Source organism: Harpegnathos saltator, unplaced genomic scaffold, assembly GCF_003227715.2.
Source record: "Harpegnathos saltator strain DR-91 unplaced genomic scaffold, Hsal_v8.6 scaffold47, whole genome shotgun sequence".
Classification (NCBI taxonomy): Eukaryota; Metazoa; Arthropoda; class Insecta; order Hymenoptera; family Formicidae; genus Harpegnathos; species Harpegnathos saltator.
In genome coordinates, this window is record NW_020230283.1 from 1,550,747 (window position 1) to 1,568,093 (window position 17,347).

At 43.1% G+C, this 17,347-nt stretch overlaps 1 long non-coding RNA gene across 2 annotated transcripts in view; it reads right to left on the bottom strand.

The window, feature by feature from the left end:
- Window positions 1-16,335, bottom strand: part of LOC105186806 (uncharacterized) — an 81,938-nt gene extending 65,603 nt beyond the window's left edge. Inside the window, exons 1-4 of one of the 2 annotated variants that reach the window (XR_003113468.1) lie at window positions 15,847-16,335; window positions 15,218-15,489; window positions 14,639-14,738; window positions 14,324-14,359 (exon numbers count right to left, since the gene is read on the bottom strand). This is a non-coding gene — a long non-coding RNA (uncharacterized LOC105186806). The remainder of the gene's footprint in view (window positions 1-14,323; window positions 14,360-14,638; window positions 14,739-15,217; window positions 15,490-15,846) is intronic. The other variant, XR_850039.3, reaches the window with a different exon arrangement.
- Window positions 16,336-17,347: the final 1,012 nt, after the last annotated feature.

The window sequence follows — 17,347 nt, forward strand, 5'->3', positions numbered from 1 at the left end:
AAAAAAAAAAGCGGAAAAGGGGCTCGTTAGCGGCGACGAAAGTATCGGCGGTCGGCCACAGTCGCGCTAATCTCGCGGTAATCGCATTTCGCGTAATTAGCAGCTGATTCTTTCATTCGTTCTTGCACACAGCTCGCGTGTCGCTGTCGTTTAATTAGTTATAGACCGTTGGGTGTACGTTTGCGCGTAGCGTGATACCATTTTTGCAAGCGACGCAACGATTGCTTTGAGCGCGTTTTTGGTATTAAGTTTGCTCAATATTTTCGGTATTCGATGCGCGTTTTAAGCTTTCGCGATTTTCGAAAGAAAATGAAACGGAGGAAGAGAAAACGGAAGAGAGAATAACCAAAGATTGTCGATCGTCGGAGAATATCGGCTGATAAAAGATGCAACAATCTTCGTTTGTACGATCGTGCGAGATTCGTTTTTCAGTTAACGAACGAACGGAATGAATATACCCCGGAAATTCATTCTAGCCGATAATAAAGTTCTCGAGTTGCGTCGGCGAGGTGTTCCTCTCAAGTATTATATACGGTGTATCCGAAAGTACAAACTCGCGACCGAGTTTTGCAAATGAAAAGGACCAACAAGTTTCCTCTGCGAATTTACGAGGTACGAAAGTACAGTTTCATCTCGAGTCTGTCGTCGTGAAATCGTTAAAGTTGAAGAGTGTCACGGGCTGTCAAAAAGGTAATCTTAAAGCGGAGCCGAGGAACACGGATGGAGCGCCTAGCCGAGGCAGTCAGGCAGGCAGCTTTAAAAGACTTTTGCAGTTTCTGCCAATCTCCATCAAGCATGTAATAACGTCGGCAGAAGGTGCGAAGAGATTAGTACAGTATCATCGTCAATCAACGATAAAACGCCGGCTGAAAGGCGGCGATTTTCCTCGACTTTAATACAGCAGCTTTCGTTTAACGCCCATCAAAGAATATCGATGTCCTTTATCGATTTTGTTATCGCGCGTTATAGACACGCGATGATGTATGATATAACACGCGATCGAGTCTTACGCGAGAGAACATAATAACGTAACGTAAGCTAATTACCAAATTAACAACATTTCTAGCAAATGTAATCTTTTCTCTCGAATAGAAAAAAATAAATTCAATAAATTATTATCGATATTATTTCTGCAATTTTTATCCTATCTTTTTTCATGCCTAGGGAACATTTATCTTTTTTATATTTCTATTTTTAGAGCTCGAACATTTACTTGTGTACAGCGGCAAGCACATAAATAATACAAAATTAGAAATTCAACGATTTTACAAGCTTCTTATTACGTCATATATATATATATATATATATATATATATATATATATAAGAGAAACGTCATATTCCAAAATTCCAGTCACCAGCCATTACAGGTATAATGAATGAAAAAAAAAGGAGAGAGAGCGAAAAGGGACGACGAGAGAAACAATGCCGAGAATTTTGCCGTTCAGGTTTATTCGCCCGCTGCACGGCACAAAACTCGCAGGATTATTTTCTCGGCGATTGCGCGTAAAAAAGGAATCATTCCCGCGAACGTTCGTCGTCATTCAATCGTCGATGTCAAACCTATTTCGCACCTTTCATTTTTCCTCCGCCGTCGGTGCCCGGCCATCGAATGCAGATAACAAACGCAGCCCGGTATGACGCGCGCGCGTGATTTTCCGATGGAAAAGGTGACGAGCGTGAAAAGCGTGTTACACGTGAGCAACATTCGTCAAAGTTATACAAAAGAGCTCCCGCGTTATTCAAGTTCGACAGTTTCACGAACTTGGAGAACTCGTTCCGCTATTTTTGCAGCGCATCGCGGTGTTGTGACGAATAAATTCCCTTTTCCTTCGCGCTTCCGCGTGCCTCAGACGGATCGCTCTGATGCTTTGAGCGCGCGCCGCTCATCTTTACTTATCGGGAATATTTTTGCAAACAACCAATTAAGAGTTCCCGTGTGAGCGATTGTGAGTTTCTCGTCGATTTATGGATATAATTACAACTATAACGTCGGACGGACGAAGGGGGGGAGGGTGATATGAGCGATAATCTTTCATTCCCGATAGATGTCTGCGGCGTTTGCGGAGGTGAAAATCCGCGAAACTGACGGACACGACGATTATTAAGTAAAAGTATCGCGTTTACAAACTCAGGGTCTTCCGTCGAATTTTCGGCGAACCGAAAATTCGTCTCTTGCTGGTCAACAAAGCGGATTATCTATCCAAAGGAGATTTTCGTCGAGAAGAGAGTCAATGGTTAGAACACGGACGAGACGGGAAATAAAATGAATCGCGACGACAACAGTAATCCGGGAAATGCAATCCGGAAAAGCATCAACCCTTTGAGCCTCGACTTGATCTTCTCGCGAAAACTCATTCCTTACCCGCGGAAACAATGGAAACAATGGAAAAGTTCGAGCGGACGAACGACCTTTCGTCTTGCCGGGTAAATAATTTGAAAAGTGACAAACCGTACGTACTTTTCCTCCTCCTTTCGTTTTTCTTTATTTTTGAAAACGGACTCCACGTTCTCGAGATTAAACATCAACAATGGGACCTCTCTTTTGTGCGCAGAGAGTCGATTGCGTGCCTTAAAAGTCATTAGAGACGGAAAACTATGTTACGAAGGAGACCGCGGAAAAAGATTAAAATTAGCCATGTACTTTTGCGCGAATGAAAGAGAGGGAGAAAGAGAGGGCACCACACATGTCGAAAAAGAAATGCGAAAAATTGCACGGACGAAAGAAAATATTATACAAAAGTTTTAAGCGAATAATGTAATTAATTCAGTATCGAAATAATTTCTAATTTAAACAAATTTTAATCCCATTGTGGTGTTTCCTCCATGGACGCTTCATTCTCATTTTATTCTCCATATATTCAGGTTTGTCGTTTTGCCATTGCATTAATCACACCAGCACCACTATTTCGAGAGAGAAAGAGAGAGAGAGAGAGAGAGAGAGGGCGGAGGGGGGAGCACGAGTAAAAAATTATATTTCCCGTTTAGCCTTTATCTCAAACATCGCACTTCTACCTCTATTATCTTCAATGGCGACGACTTTTACAGACAAAAGTGGAACGCGCGACCGCACATCGGCCGCCCCCCGTCCCGTACAATTTCACGCCGTCACCCCGATAATATCGCATGCGGCCGTTATTTATAACCTTCGAGATAAATTCAGCGCGAGTTAGTAAACAAGTATATTTCACCATAATTGCTGCACTGAATATTTGAACTGTATCGCTTTTGTGGCAAAGGTATACACACGAATTACGGGCCAGTGATCTTTATAGATAGCACACCCACGATGGCGATGGCGGCGCGATTCTATGGCGGATTCGCGGGCGCGACGCGCTCGCGCGCGGTATTTACTGTATCGCGTGGCAGATCTCGTTATCGCGCGCACACGCTTCTCCATTTTGCACTTACGTCGTAACGGCGCACGAATGCCGGTGCGATGACGAATGCCTTCCCATATGCGGCGCGCGGGTTGCCGCCGCCCGCCGCTGTATTCTTGATGCAAATGCCGCTTTTCGCACGGCGATGTCTAATGCATTTACCAGGACGTGGTCGTGGATGCGCCGGCGAAACGATCGCACCTGCAGTCTGCAGGTCTTTCGGCGGCGCGGCATTAGCGCGATGTACGCGGTGGCGCGGAATAGCGGATTCGCAAGCGCGCGATGGCGATTGAATATTTCTGCGCGCTCTCGCGTGCCGAGCGTCCTCGGGCTTAAATATCGCAAATCGCGCCAAACGAAGTTACGCGCGTTATAATGAAGCGATAACCAAGAAATTCGATAATACGCATTACGCGAGCGAGCGCATACATTTTCTACGGGATAGACATAATCGCGCTAATCGCGTTAAATTTCGAGCGCGCGCGTGCGGACGTATTTTCCGCATAATGACACTATTTTTCGACGACAACCCCCCCCCCCCCTCTCCGATGTCCTCGGCGAATATTGCAAACGCTAAGCGCGGAATGTCGATGAAATTTAATATAGGCTAATTACGAACTTGTGCCATACGTACACTACAAATTATTAACTCCATTAATTGAATTATAAAAGTGCCGCGCGTTTCATACTGCGTTGGAGCACGCTGCTGACTTCCGAGTAATTTGCGAGTTCGTAATACGAGCGACGCGTATAATCACGTAAATTGGCGCCGTCGACAGAGGCAAAGGGGAGGAAAAAGAGAGAGAGAGAGAGAGAGAGAGGGGGGGGGAAGGTTCTCGGCAAAGCCCGACTGCCCGAAGCTCTGAGCCCGAAGGATATCTGAAAAACTCTTGTTTATCGTTGCTGATAATAACGCTGTCTCCTTCTCCCACGGACACGGTAATGTAAGAATAACGTTGACGCTCGGACTCCCCATTCGAGGAACCTGTCCGATAACGCAAAAATAACGGTCGATCGCTCTAATGCCGGTAGCGCGGTATATATCAGCAGCGTTTCAACAGCGAAGGTAGAGTTCCGATACTTTGCGAGCGCAGTTTTTCCTTGTTTCACTCGCGCTACCGAATTTGTCTGCGCGCATCTTTTGAATAGCGTTGAGCGGAGCGTCTTCGCTCTCCGCTTCGCCGCGCGGCGGGCAATTCTTCTCGGGGCTCGCGTTATTTCGCATTCGCTTTATTTTCGCGTCACACGGTGTGTCTGTCGCGACTAATAGTCGCGGACCGAAAACGCGGCACCGTTTCTGCACCGTTCGACGGTCTAGCATAACGATTTTTCTTCTGACTTATGTGCACCAGTAACCTTGATACGACCTGGCCTCCGTTCAACGAGCGAAACGTTAGTTTCCTTACACGGGCATTTCACGGCGATGGTTGCGCGACTGTTGCTCGCGGCAAGAGAGGTATTGCAAACGCAAAGCGCCATTAGTATCAGATCGATGCGCGCGATGCGTGGTCGACTGCATTTAACGATCTCGTGCGCTCGCACATTCACACAACGACATTTCCCGCGAATCATCGTCACACGCGAGTCGTCGATTCTTTTCACTTCGGCCTCGCCCATCTCACCCTCGCGAGAGCACGAGAGAGACGGCTGAGCCGCGCGCCGCGATTAATCACGTGGGAATTAATTATCACGAGAGGAAGAAAGTGCGCGATTTAAGTTCACGGGAAAAATTGAAGCCGTCGAGAGCGTACGAGCGGCTTTCCCGTTTCTTTCGTGTAACCGTGTACAGATAGAATTTCATTTGTTGCTAACGAGTCTCGGATAACGCCGTGGAAATGGAATTTATCCGAAATAAATCGACCGTGTGTGTTTTTTCGTATCTCTCCCATCCTCGAGGAATCTGATTTCATAATCGGATAAAACTCAGATAAAAAGAAAGAGAGGCATTTTTCCGGCTGAATCATCGTTCATCGACACGGTTACGATATCTTGCGCATCTGATGCGACGACACTCTGCAAAGTTGTAATGTTATAATTGTTAATACGACTCCCCATTACGCGGCTCTCGCGTAATCCAAGCGGTGATCACTGCTACTTTCGATTTATCGTCGTCCCACCAGGCTCAACTCTATTCATCGCCACGCCTGATAAACTTTTTACGCGTTCTATTCTTTTACCCCGGCTACTCGGTTAAACGTGAAATTTCCTCAAGGATCTCCTCTGTTCCTGCTATCGGTCATGGTCACTCCTCACCATCCATCTACTTCCCACCGTTGTTTTATTTCCAGCCCGTAGAATACGTTAGGACCGTTGAAGCAACATCTCCCCAGGTACTAAATGGGCCGAAAGTCAAGACGCGCTACGCGAGTTTTATTACGTCCCGTGTTATTTCTCACAATACGAATTGGAGATATTTAGACGCGCGCAAACTACTTGTATTTTATATTAATATTACCCGGCACAAGCATCCCGCGGCTGGAGAATGAGAAAAGTCTCCTTTCAACGAGGAAATGAAAGAGAAGCTAGGCTCCCGATCGCCCAGTGTGAAAAATTCATGACGATTGTGATCAATCGTTTCGCGGTCTTTCGCAAATGTTGCGGGGTTAAAAATGCGAAGTTTCGCGTTCAAGTGGTCGGTATCTTCAAAACGATGTATCAAAAGCGACGCGAAGCAACGAAAGCGAGATGCTTCAAAATGAATTATGTACACGATGCGTACAGTTTAAATATAATTCAGACTGCACCAAACGTACCTTCCATATTCGCCCGTGGAAATCCGCTTCCGCGTTACGCGGTTACGAGCAGCAGACAGAAATTTAATTTTAGTCGCGTAAATATCCCGCATTGTTCCAAATAACTACCGTGTGCGCCGAAATGCTCGCCTATAATAAAATCTGAACGTGAGTCCTCGCAGCTTAATCACGAATATTTCGGGCGGTCTGTAACGCGCGAATATACCGACATAACTGGTAGACTTTCGAGTTCTCTCTCTCTCTCTCTCTCTCTCTCTCTGCCTCTACCTCTTCACTGTTACGTACGCAACAATAGTTTATTCCAAAAATAACACTTCCGCGTATTCCTGCATGCTCGCTGCATTCACGCGATGACGAGGGGACGCGAGTCCATTTTCAGAAAACGCGTTTAACAAAGTTGAAGCCTCCGCTGGCGTGTTATGAATATGGGTCGTAACGATAAACGGGGGAATATGAAGACAACGATAGCGCCCGCGACGTTAACGATTTACACGACGTAAATGAAGCCTGAAAAAAGTGACTTCGTCACGATGCCCCTTCTGGATGTCATTACGCCGTCGACACAACGTTTACGCGGACCCGACACACTTCGTTTTATTGCAAACACCATCGAGTTATTATAGCGGCGAGAGATTATATGGTCCGTGTTGTCCCACGGCGCATCAAGTTTAATCTATCAGTAAGATGATCGAGCACCCGAATACATTAAAGCCGCGAGGTTTATCTTTCGTTTTTCAGCGTGTTACGTTAAACACGTTTTTGAAATACGCGAGATCGCGCGACGACGAAATTACACGATCGTTCATAATTTCGATGTATAATATCACGAGCATTTGAATAACGAATCATTGGTCGTTTAATGCTCATACAATATAATGCTATACAATACGAGTGCCCATAATTGCTCGTGTAGAAATATGGTAAATACCTCACATTGATCAATTTCGACGAATGGCTCTGTTAATCGTCTCTCCCTTGTCTCGTTTAATATCATTAGACGGACCATAGATAAGATCTGCCGTAATTTTGCATCGATCAACGAATGTATAGACGCTGTCAGTTTCGCGGGGCGGTTCCATATAACGAGATAAAGTCGAATTTCTCAATCGTGTGGAAACTTCAGCATTAAGCTAAAAGCTTCGCCCGACCTTGTCGAGTCTACCTTTATAAAGGCTTCGCGCAATCGTCACGTTGATCGAGTTACCCTCAGAGGACCTCTTCGTTCACCCTCATCCTTTCCCGTCCGTTTCAACTCTTCCGCCGTACGACGTACGGCGAACCGAGATGAAACAAACGGACACGTGTGGCCTCACAGACATTTATGGTATATTAATCACTCGGAATTTTTTATTATTATTTCAATACCGTAATATTGTCTGCTTCGATATCGGGCATCGCAGGAACCGACGAATAATTCCCCGCGGAATAATCGAAGACACGTCCTTTACGATTGCGCAAAGAGAAATTAAGTTTCGCTTGCGTGTGCTGTAATTTCAAACGCGATACTTGATTCAACGTCCTCGAGTCCATTTTAATCTCAAGGATCATTTGATTACTCACGCATTTCTATCTCTTTCGCGTACCCGCGGTGTATTAAATATTGTCACATGGTTACTGCAATGATATCGGCAGTTCTCGATTTTATTGGAAGGCTACAATTGCTCGCGCTGAAAACGCTCAGTATTTTATACCACGCGGTAGCTACACGAGAAATCGAGAAATCGAGAAAGAGAGCGAGAGAGCGAGAGCGAGAGAGAGAGAGAGGGGGGAGGGGAAACAGAAAACGGGTGAAAGAGAGACAGAAAGAAAAGGAGGAGGAGAGAGAGAGAGAGAGAGAGAGAGAGAGAGAGAGAGAGAGAGAGAGAGAGAGAAAGAGAGTATAGGGATGAATGCAGATGGTTCTGTGGCATTCCGGTGACACAGCGAAACGTGATATCGCATATCGATTCTGGAATCCCGCGTGTTTCCTCCGGCGTAGCCTCGATTAATCCCACATCCAGACCGGTGGTTCCCGAGGAACTTTTTTTTCGGCTATTAAAACGCGAGTCGTAAGAATCGCGGTATGTTACACGTCAAAAACAATAACGTAAATTCGAGCTCGCCAATTTATCGGCGCGGTAATTAACGCGGAAAGTAAAAGGTGAGATCGATTAGTGTACTTGTCTTTCTCTCTCTTTCTCTCTCTCTCTCTCTCTCTCTCTCTCTCTCTCTCTCTCTCTCTCTCCCTTTTTCTTTCACTCTTTCCCTTTTAATCTCGTTTCCCCTCTCTTGCGGATTTTAGGAGGAAACTTTGACAACTATTAATGCACACGATGTAGAGAAAAGTCGCAGCAAACGATGTGTATCGTTTGATGAGATATTCCGCTAACACGCTCGATATTCGCCGGCAATATCGAAAAATACGTAAAAATATGAGAAACATTTCGTAAGCAGGGAATAACCGCGTAAAACATCAGCAGAAAGTTCTGGACACGATATGGCGCAGCCAATCGTCGTGCGAAATTATACGCGATAAAAAGAGACATCGCAACACGCGTGAATATTTTCGGACCAACGTGCGACAAAATCGATACAGGTGGATTTCAGCCGATCCATCAGTGCGTTTCAGGCGGAAGAGAGGAGTCTCTTCCACCGGCGGGATATTTTACGCACGCAAGCGTATCCTGCGGCACATTTCGAGGATAGAAGACGGGAAAGAGACACGGTGGTACACGCGGGAGCCATCCCGTCTTTTAAGATATTCGAATTTCGAAAAGTTCATATGCGTCCCGTATGCATAATATCCGTGGCATTGGCGGGCTCTTTAAGCAGGGAGCGATTCTTAAGAATTCTTTTACCTACTTTCTCCGCGCTACTTTCCTCTGCCATTCCGACCGAATAGATTTCTTTATAGCCTTAGATCTTAATCCCCGTAAAGGCAGACACTCGCTACGATTACGTAAACGGATATTCGCATACAATGGCGCGATCGTGTCGGTTAACAGATGAACGATAAACTACACGGATGTGACAAGGAGGAAAGAAAAGAATCAAAGCACGATTATAAACCGAATAACAATCTAAGGTCTCAACATCTTTCGACAGATACACGAGATAATTGACTTGTTTATAGAAGCAACTTGATAATTTTGCTAATCTCACTATACGTGACACTTGCAAACGACTCGCTATGTACCTTGCACGAAATGGCCTACACGTGTGATATTATTTGCAAGTAACAGCTTGATAATACGGTATCGGGTTACTCGGTCTCATCCGCCTGAAATCACAAGGACGACAATGGGCGTAGAATTTCTTAATCTCCGGAGAGAGGTCGTCGCGCGCGCGCGCATTTAATAATTAATCGGCTTTCCCCATGAAGAACTGGTGCAGCGCATTCAGAGCGAACTGTTATACGAGCTTTATTCGCGTTTCAGGTGAATCGCGAGCGTACACAAAGCCGAGGGGGAGTCCCACGGTTAGGTTGAATTCGCGATGAGCAGCCCGCTTTGACCATGCCCCACATTGAAGATACGAGAATGCCGTAGTGCGACAGTCATTAGAGGGTACATCAGGACTTCATTTAGTCAACAAACCCGGTATAACGTTTACTCGTGACTTTAGGTTAATGCAGGCCCATAAAACGGAGCCTTTTCGGATTTTAGAAGCTGCTTTTTTTTTACGACGACGCGCTTGCTTTTACGACGAATTCGCGCGGTGGGTCAACGAAAAGCGCCTAAACTATTCCGTTCGTTCCCGTATTTTCGTTCTCTCGCCCTTTTTCTCCTCGTTTTCTTTTTTTTTTCTACGTCGACTAAAATGACCCGCCATCCTCTCGCGAATTAATAGAAGTACACGCCGTTCACGGAACAAACATCTTTTCGTCTATCGATAAGAGCTTCGTCTATCAATAAGCTCAGAATAACAGGTCTCTGTATATTTTAACGGAAATATCCTTTTTTCCCGTTTTACGAAAATAGTGCGCGAAATAGTGTGCTAGTCGGGATGTTTGCGTCTACGACATCGAGGATAACTCGTTCATGCTTGTGCGTCTTCGTGCACACCGAATTGCGAATCGCAAAATACTTAAATCCCGCATACAAGGGCAGCCACTTACTGGAACACCGTAATTCGCATTTTACATGCATTGAATTGCAAATATACCGAGCGCGAGCTAAAATTTGTCATTCGTGTTTTATGTAATAGAACCCGCCTTAACTAATACGGGGAGTTATGGCTTGCTCCTAAACTTATATTATTATACCGATTCTGTCCAAATGATATTCCCTCAAGAGATCCAATAGTAGTAGCGGATGTTAAACAAGTTTATGTCCTAAAATAACGTTTCCGGCAGTGTCATCAATTGAACCATCTCAGTCGCGATAGCAATTTTATCGTTCTCACGTGATTTTTTTCTAAAAGTTCGTTCTCTTTCATCGATTTTCTTCCCGGAATGATTGTAATCATCATCAAACGCGAAGTACGTCCCATTAAAGCTGATGGCAAGCAGACGTTCGCGTAACGAGAATGCGGTTAAGAAGTGATAATTAAAAGGAATATTAGCGGCACATTCGCTCGAAAGTTCTCACCGAAGATTCCAACCTCTAAGGTTAGTTTAATCACTCCTATTATAGAAAGGAATTCCTTAACATTCCGCGAAGAGAGGCGTAACCGTTTCACTGGCTATTTTAATAATGAAATTACCGGTTTCGCCATTTTCTTCCGTCCACAGAGAAAATTTGCAATTCGCTCGTCCGCAACGACTTCCGCTAAAGTATTCCAAAATTAATTATATAAATCAGGGAGGTACGATGCCTTTAATATTCATTCTATAACTTTCAACGAAATTTGATGTCGCCGACATTGTCGGCAAGCTAACTTTCGTGATAATTATTACATTGCGCAACTTGAAGCTCAAGCCTGTCGCGAATATTAATTTTTACCCGTAATTCCTATTAACATTTATAACTGTAACTACATCAGGATAATCGTACTGAGAGAGAAACTGTAGTCGCGGAATGTGTACATTATCAAGGAATCGAAATTAATCGAAAATACGATTTATCAGAATTTAGGGATAATTGATAGTTATTTTAAAATGTACATAAAATAATTTTGCATTTTGTTTGTGGTATCAAGAATACACTAAGCCATCAAGCGCTGTATCTCAATCCCTGAATCTACAGATCCTTGAAAATGAAGGTCCTTGTTTCTACAAATCTATGCGATTTCTAATGATCGCTTTTATAGATTTATTCCGAAGATCTTTGTTACTGCAAGCTTTATAAATTTATATCACTGGTCCTTGATATTCTACATGTTTCCGAGAGCCTAATCTTTTAATTCGACATCTTGGAATCGACGGATCGTTAATGGCAATTTAGATTATTATTCACGATCTATTAGAATTTGCGTTATATATATATGTAGATTCCAAAGAAATTATGAAAAGATTTCTAAAAGCATTATAAAATATATTGTTAGTTTTTACTCGTAGAAAGAAGAGATGTATAAAAATCGAGCATCACGAAGGAGCGAAAAGTAAAGAGAAAAGCCGCGGAACAAGAAAGGTTTCTTTATATTCGCACTGTTGATCCTTTGCGAATCTTTGCACGCTAATTTCATTTCTCATGGCAATGTCGCGTCGGCTGACAAGTTTCTCCTTGCTCCGCGTATAAAGTTCAAGCGCAAGGAAGTTCGACGATAAATTCCGCACAAGGAGATACCATGGGACTCCCGGATCCGTGATTCTTAAACTCTAACGATATCGTCGGCGTCGCGTTAAAATTTATGAGCTGGAATCCGTGCCGAAAAGTACAACGGTTATTTTAAGCAACGAACGTCCGTATCGCGTCGCATTTGGACAAGATGATTCTTATCATCACGACCGCGCGAAATATAATCAGTCAGGACTTTATGAGATACACACATGGGAGAAGAACATGGTGTATATATCAAATATATCCAGTATATTATATATATTTAAAAAATATATAATACATATTGTATATTTAATATATATCCATGTAAAAGATATATTAAAAAAAGAGATTTGTCTTCTAAAAATCCTCACCACCTCTTTTCATCAACAAGTTAGATAAACATAATTGTATTATTCCACAGCGTAATACGAAACGCTGTATGTATAATATTGAAACTTTTCAAATTTGGCACCTCGCATGTGTCAAAATAACACGTACAGAGATAACGAGATAAGCGGGAATCTGCCCGCGTTGCGTTATGTTGTTAAAACGGAATATGTGTAAAATAATGCGAAGCGCAAAACGCCCGCTAGGATAGTAACGTTATCCCTTTTGTACATTTGTTCCATTTACACCCATCACGTTTCATGAACGGAATATGTAACGGTGACGGGGCTTGCTACCAAGCGTTTATATACGACCGGAAGACACGCTTATGTATAAAAAAAAAGAATATATACCGTAACGAAGCATAGAGAATAGACGGCTTTGTACCGGTGAGATTATAACATCGTAAATATAGCGCATTAAAGTGTACTCACCATGTGTTTCTTACAAATAACGAGTTCATTAAGTAAATATGCATGCACACACACACACACACATATATATATGTGTAAATTGTATATTTATATTGAGACAATGTAAAATTGAAAAGGTCACTCGGATCAATCCATTTTAATTAATAAAAAGAAAGAAGGGTTGTGTGTGTGTATATGAAAAATATCATCATACGGATAATCGTGTTGAGTTCTGCTTTGAGATAAGGACGCAAAAGGTCAAGCCAGATCTGCGCGACTGTAATGTGCAATGGGGAAACATTTTTCATTTTCCTCCGTTATATTGAGAGACGTTATACGTTTTCGCAATACGTACGACATTATTCTCGACACTGCCGTGTTACCGAGGACATCCGTAATTAATTGAAATGTGTATTTAATGACCGAGTCTGAACGCGCTCTGTTCGCGATCATTCATCAGCCTTTACGCGTTTTACAATCGCGACGGGATATGCAGCTTTACTGTGCTCGTGTACACGTGCGTAAGCTCGCGCGCGTTTCATCGTCGCAAAATGAGCAAGCTTCGAAGCTTGGGAATCGATATTCGAGCTGAGCTTCCGCTTACAAACGCGTCGATTCTTGTTTCCACAAAGCTGACCCTTTCCGTCCCAAATGTCGCTATTCGAGAAGAAATATCTTCGATACGTTTCTCCACTTATCTGTCTTTAAAGTAGCGCACCTTGCGATACAAATAAAAATATAATAAAGTCCAAAAGAAATGATAAACAGATGTGCTCCTACGCAAAATTTCCTTCTACATTTTTATCACGATTTAATTGGAAAACATTCAAATTGGAGATTTCAACACGATATTTGATATATTATGCGAGAAAGACATGAATATACAATAATATAATTTAACAGTTCTCGCGATTATCAATAGAACCGAAATTGAGAGAGTTGAATTGCTCGAGGCTATGTATTGTAGCGAGGCATGTCAATCACTAATTAACCTGTATTTTCCATCAAATTGAGTCTGATACTATACAGCGTATGAACAAATTTATTATTTAGATTTGACAGCTGTTGTATAGAATATAACGTTAATTATTTAATTTCATTACGATCAAGTTTTATTTGTAGTCAAGGTTTGTGGTGGCGTTACTTCTCCCTCATCAACTTTTCGATATATTATATTTTGATACTTTTTCTCGTTCACTTTCTTGGACAGAATGCAGGATATGCGAGGACATTACGCTCTTAATAATTCACATATTTTAAAGGCCAAACTAAGAAAAATGGCAGTTGTTTTAAAGTAAGTTGTTTTAAAGTTGAGTCATCTACAGCACCCAAGTGATAAACATTCAAGATTCGAAAAGTTCTGGAGTATTACGCTTCCAGGCATAAATAAACAATGAAGTCTTATTGACCAGAAAATTTGAAATAAACTTGACTCGAATTGGACCAAGGCACTGCGAAGCGTATAAGTCTAATTATTAATAAAATGAAAAAGTTCTGGCAAACAATGGCTTTCAATTAAATTTACGTAGAAAAAAAAGTCGACAGTAAATTGCTCAAAGAATCCTTAGCTTAAATTGCGTTCTTAGACGCTGCTCAGGGAAAAACAAGAAAATAGCGATGGATAGCGAGTTAAGTAATTCCTACGCAGATCCTGCTGTTGTCTCGAATAATGAACGATAATAATAACGATAATGATGTTAACAAACTCACCGAACCTGAAGAAGCGTAGACCGCGATGTATTCCCGCTGAAACAAATAATTTTATGTATTTATTATCCTACATAATGATACATTACACGATTGTGTTGCAACGAATTCGTTAAAATTATATAACGCGTTTATTATTTATCTTCACTGGTGATAATATTTAATATTTTCTCTCATTACTTTACATAGATATTGCTCTTTTAGCGCAATTTATATTCTCTTGGTCTCTTAATACAAAGAGATTTTTCAAGCACACGGATTCTCACAAAGAGACACACGTTAGAGACGCACGGTACAGTTTTAAGTGAATTTACTCACCAGCCGTAGTCCATAGCTGCTCCTCTGGCGCCTTTCCGCTCGTTTCTCCGATATCGCACTCACCCTCAGAATGTTCACTTCGCGTCACATCGCACTACGACTGATCGGGAAAAAAAATGCGGTTAATTACGGCTGCGGTCGTTAATTACGATCGTTAAGCGACGCGCCGCACGATCGCGGCGACACTTCGTTCTCGGCACCGCACGATTCGTACGATTCACTTTCGGCGAGAAAAATGTGCGAATATATACGAGATACTTTGCTTCGCTACGACACGACCGACCCGACGTAGCGCGCAAACCGAAATGATGCTAATGGCGTCGTGACCAATGTCAGCGACCTTCAGACACAATGACTGAAAGTCAAACCGCCCTTTGCCACTGATCAACAACCGCATCGGCGTTATTGATGTAAACAATGACTGTTTTTTGCCACGTTCGCCTTGCGAAATCGGTTAACGCCCAACTATGTGTGTACTTCTTGCGATGCTACGCAAAAACGTGTGTGTGTGTGTATATGTGCGCGCATCTAACGTTCTCGCGAATATTCTCAAGAAATTCTATAATTACGTTCACGTACCTCGCATATTAACATTGCGCGCGTAACATACGACGCTCCATTAGACGTGCGAAGCATTTAGGATATTCGGATCGATTTGGGACACTCGGATCGCAATTAGATGTAAACTATTCGCGCAGCTCGCGTCGTATCGTCGTCGATCACGTTGCACAGATACATCCGCAATGGCGTCACATACGTCTGATTCGTCCACACGACTTCGGCGACGATAACTCGCGCGAGAGATACGAGACAACTTCGCGCCGCTTTCGGCTCGACCAATCCGACACGACCTGCAAATTGTAATGATAATGTTGGTCTTATGCTTACGAGTCGAACGCAAACTTCACATACTGTGAGCCGAAGTCAAAACGCGTTTCTATTTTCTAACAGCTAATCGCTCCATCTTTTGCTTTATCATCTTCGACATTGTCATCGTTTGACCGTTATGATCAGTAATTATCGCTTACGCCGTATCGACGACATCAGTGAACGAACGACATACATTTATACGCTCGTGATTTATACGTTGTGTGTGTGTGTGTGTGTGTGTGTGTGTGTGTGTGTGTGTGTGTGTGTGTGTGTGTGTGTGTGTGTGTGTGTGTGTGTGTGTGTGTGTATTCTCAAAACATTCTAGCTATAACACGTACCTTGTATAATTAACGTTATCTGCGCGATACATGATGCCTCATTAGACTCGCGAAGCAATTAAGATATTCGGATCGCAATTAGACAAGATTCGCGTCGCACCTTCGATCGCGCGACGCCTCGTCGGCAGCGCCGCCCTATGCGGCCGAATCGTTCGCGCGATCTGTCCACTTTAGATAAAGATAGAGCTTAAAGGGTACGAGGCCACTCTTCGCTCCCCTCCCCACTCGACCGCTGTGGCGCGCGACGCGTAACTACGGTGTTTTGATACATGCTCGTCGTAGTCGGACGTAACCTTCAAACACAATGGAGTAAAATCACTACGCCGTATACGTTTTCTATCTGCTTCACCTTCCTCATTGTTTACGAGTTAAGCTGTATGTACGTACGTACCGTTGATCACTGCCTCGTCCCATATCGCTTGGCCGAAACAAACGAGCAACCTGTGCTCGTGCATCCGTGATTACTTGTGTGTGTGTGTGTGTAAGCGTGTGCACGAGTGTTTTCAAGAAATTCTAATTACGATCACGTATTCTAGCGTATTAACATTACATGTGTAATATACGATGCTCCGTTAGACGTGCAAAGCATTCGGGATATCCGGATCGCAATTAGTAGATGCGCTTGTCGTATCCCTTAGTCCGAGTGAGATACGCGTCGTATTATCCGCGCTGACGTTTTATTCGTCAGAAAGCGCATCGCGCGTCCAATCGGGCATGAAAAATGAACCGACCGGTCGTTACTACGGAGCAATATGCGCGATACGCGTAATATCTGTTTGCTTTTTCACAATGCTTATAACGCCGCTTATACCTGAGTCCGGTTCTTTTCAGCTGCACTTTCTGTACTACTTTTTCAGTGAAAAGGGAGCACTCTCTATGCTCCTTTTTCGCAAACTTTCAAGTACATACCTATTTAGCTTTAAGTACAGAAAGTGTAACACGGTACAGCTAGAAAGTACAAGCTTCATGTTACTCCTAATCGAGAACGAAGTGAAGTTGCACAGCGTCCTTTTCGCGTTGAAGAGTCAGCTCCTCTCCAAGATTAACCTTGCTTTAATTGCTTCTCTGTTACTTTCTACATTTATCTTTGGAGGTGGTTTGGAGACGGACGGACAGTCGAGCCAGGTTTGAAAATAATCACTGTCGAGAGAATCGGTTATTTAGCCTCCAAAAGCGAATTGGATGCGAAAACGGAAATCGGGAGTGCCGAACAATGAGCGCGATTCTTCTAGAATGCTAATTACAGCGAATAGTCGCCATATTCTTTGTCGAGTACACTGTCGAGTATTATATAATTCGAAAGTATCGTCGACGTGGTGTATCGTGAAATCTAAATTACAGAAGGATGAAATAACCATACGAATAAGAATCCTATATAAATAATTCTCCTCCTGTGATTTCGAATTATCATTTGATATCAAGTATAAATATTAATTATTATAAATATTGGTTTTAGAAATGATGGTAGGTCGAGAGAGAAAGAAAGAGAGAGAGAGGATTC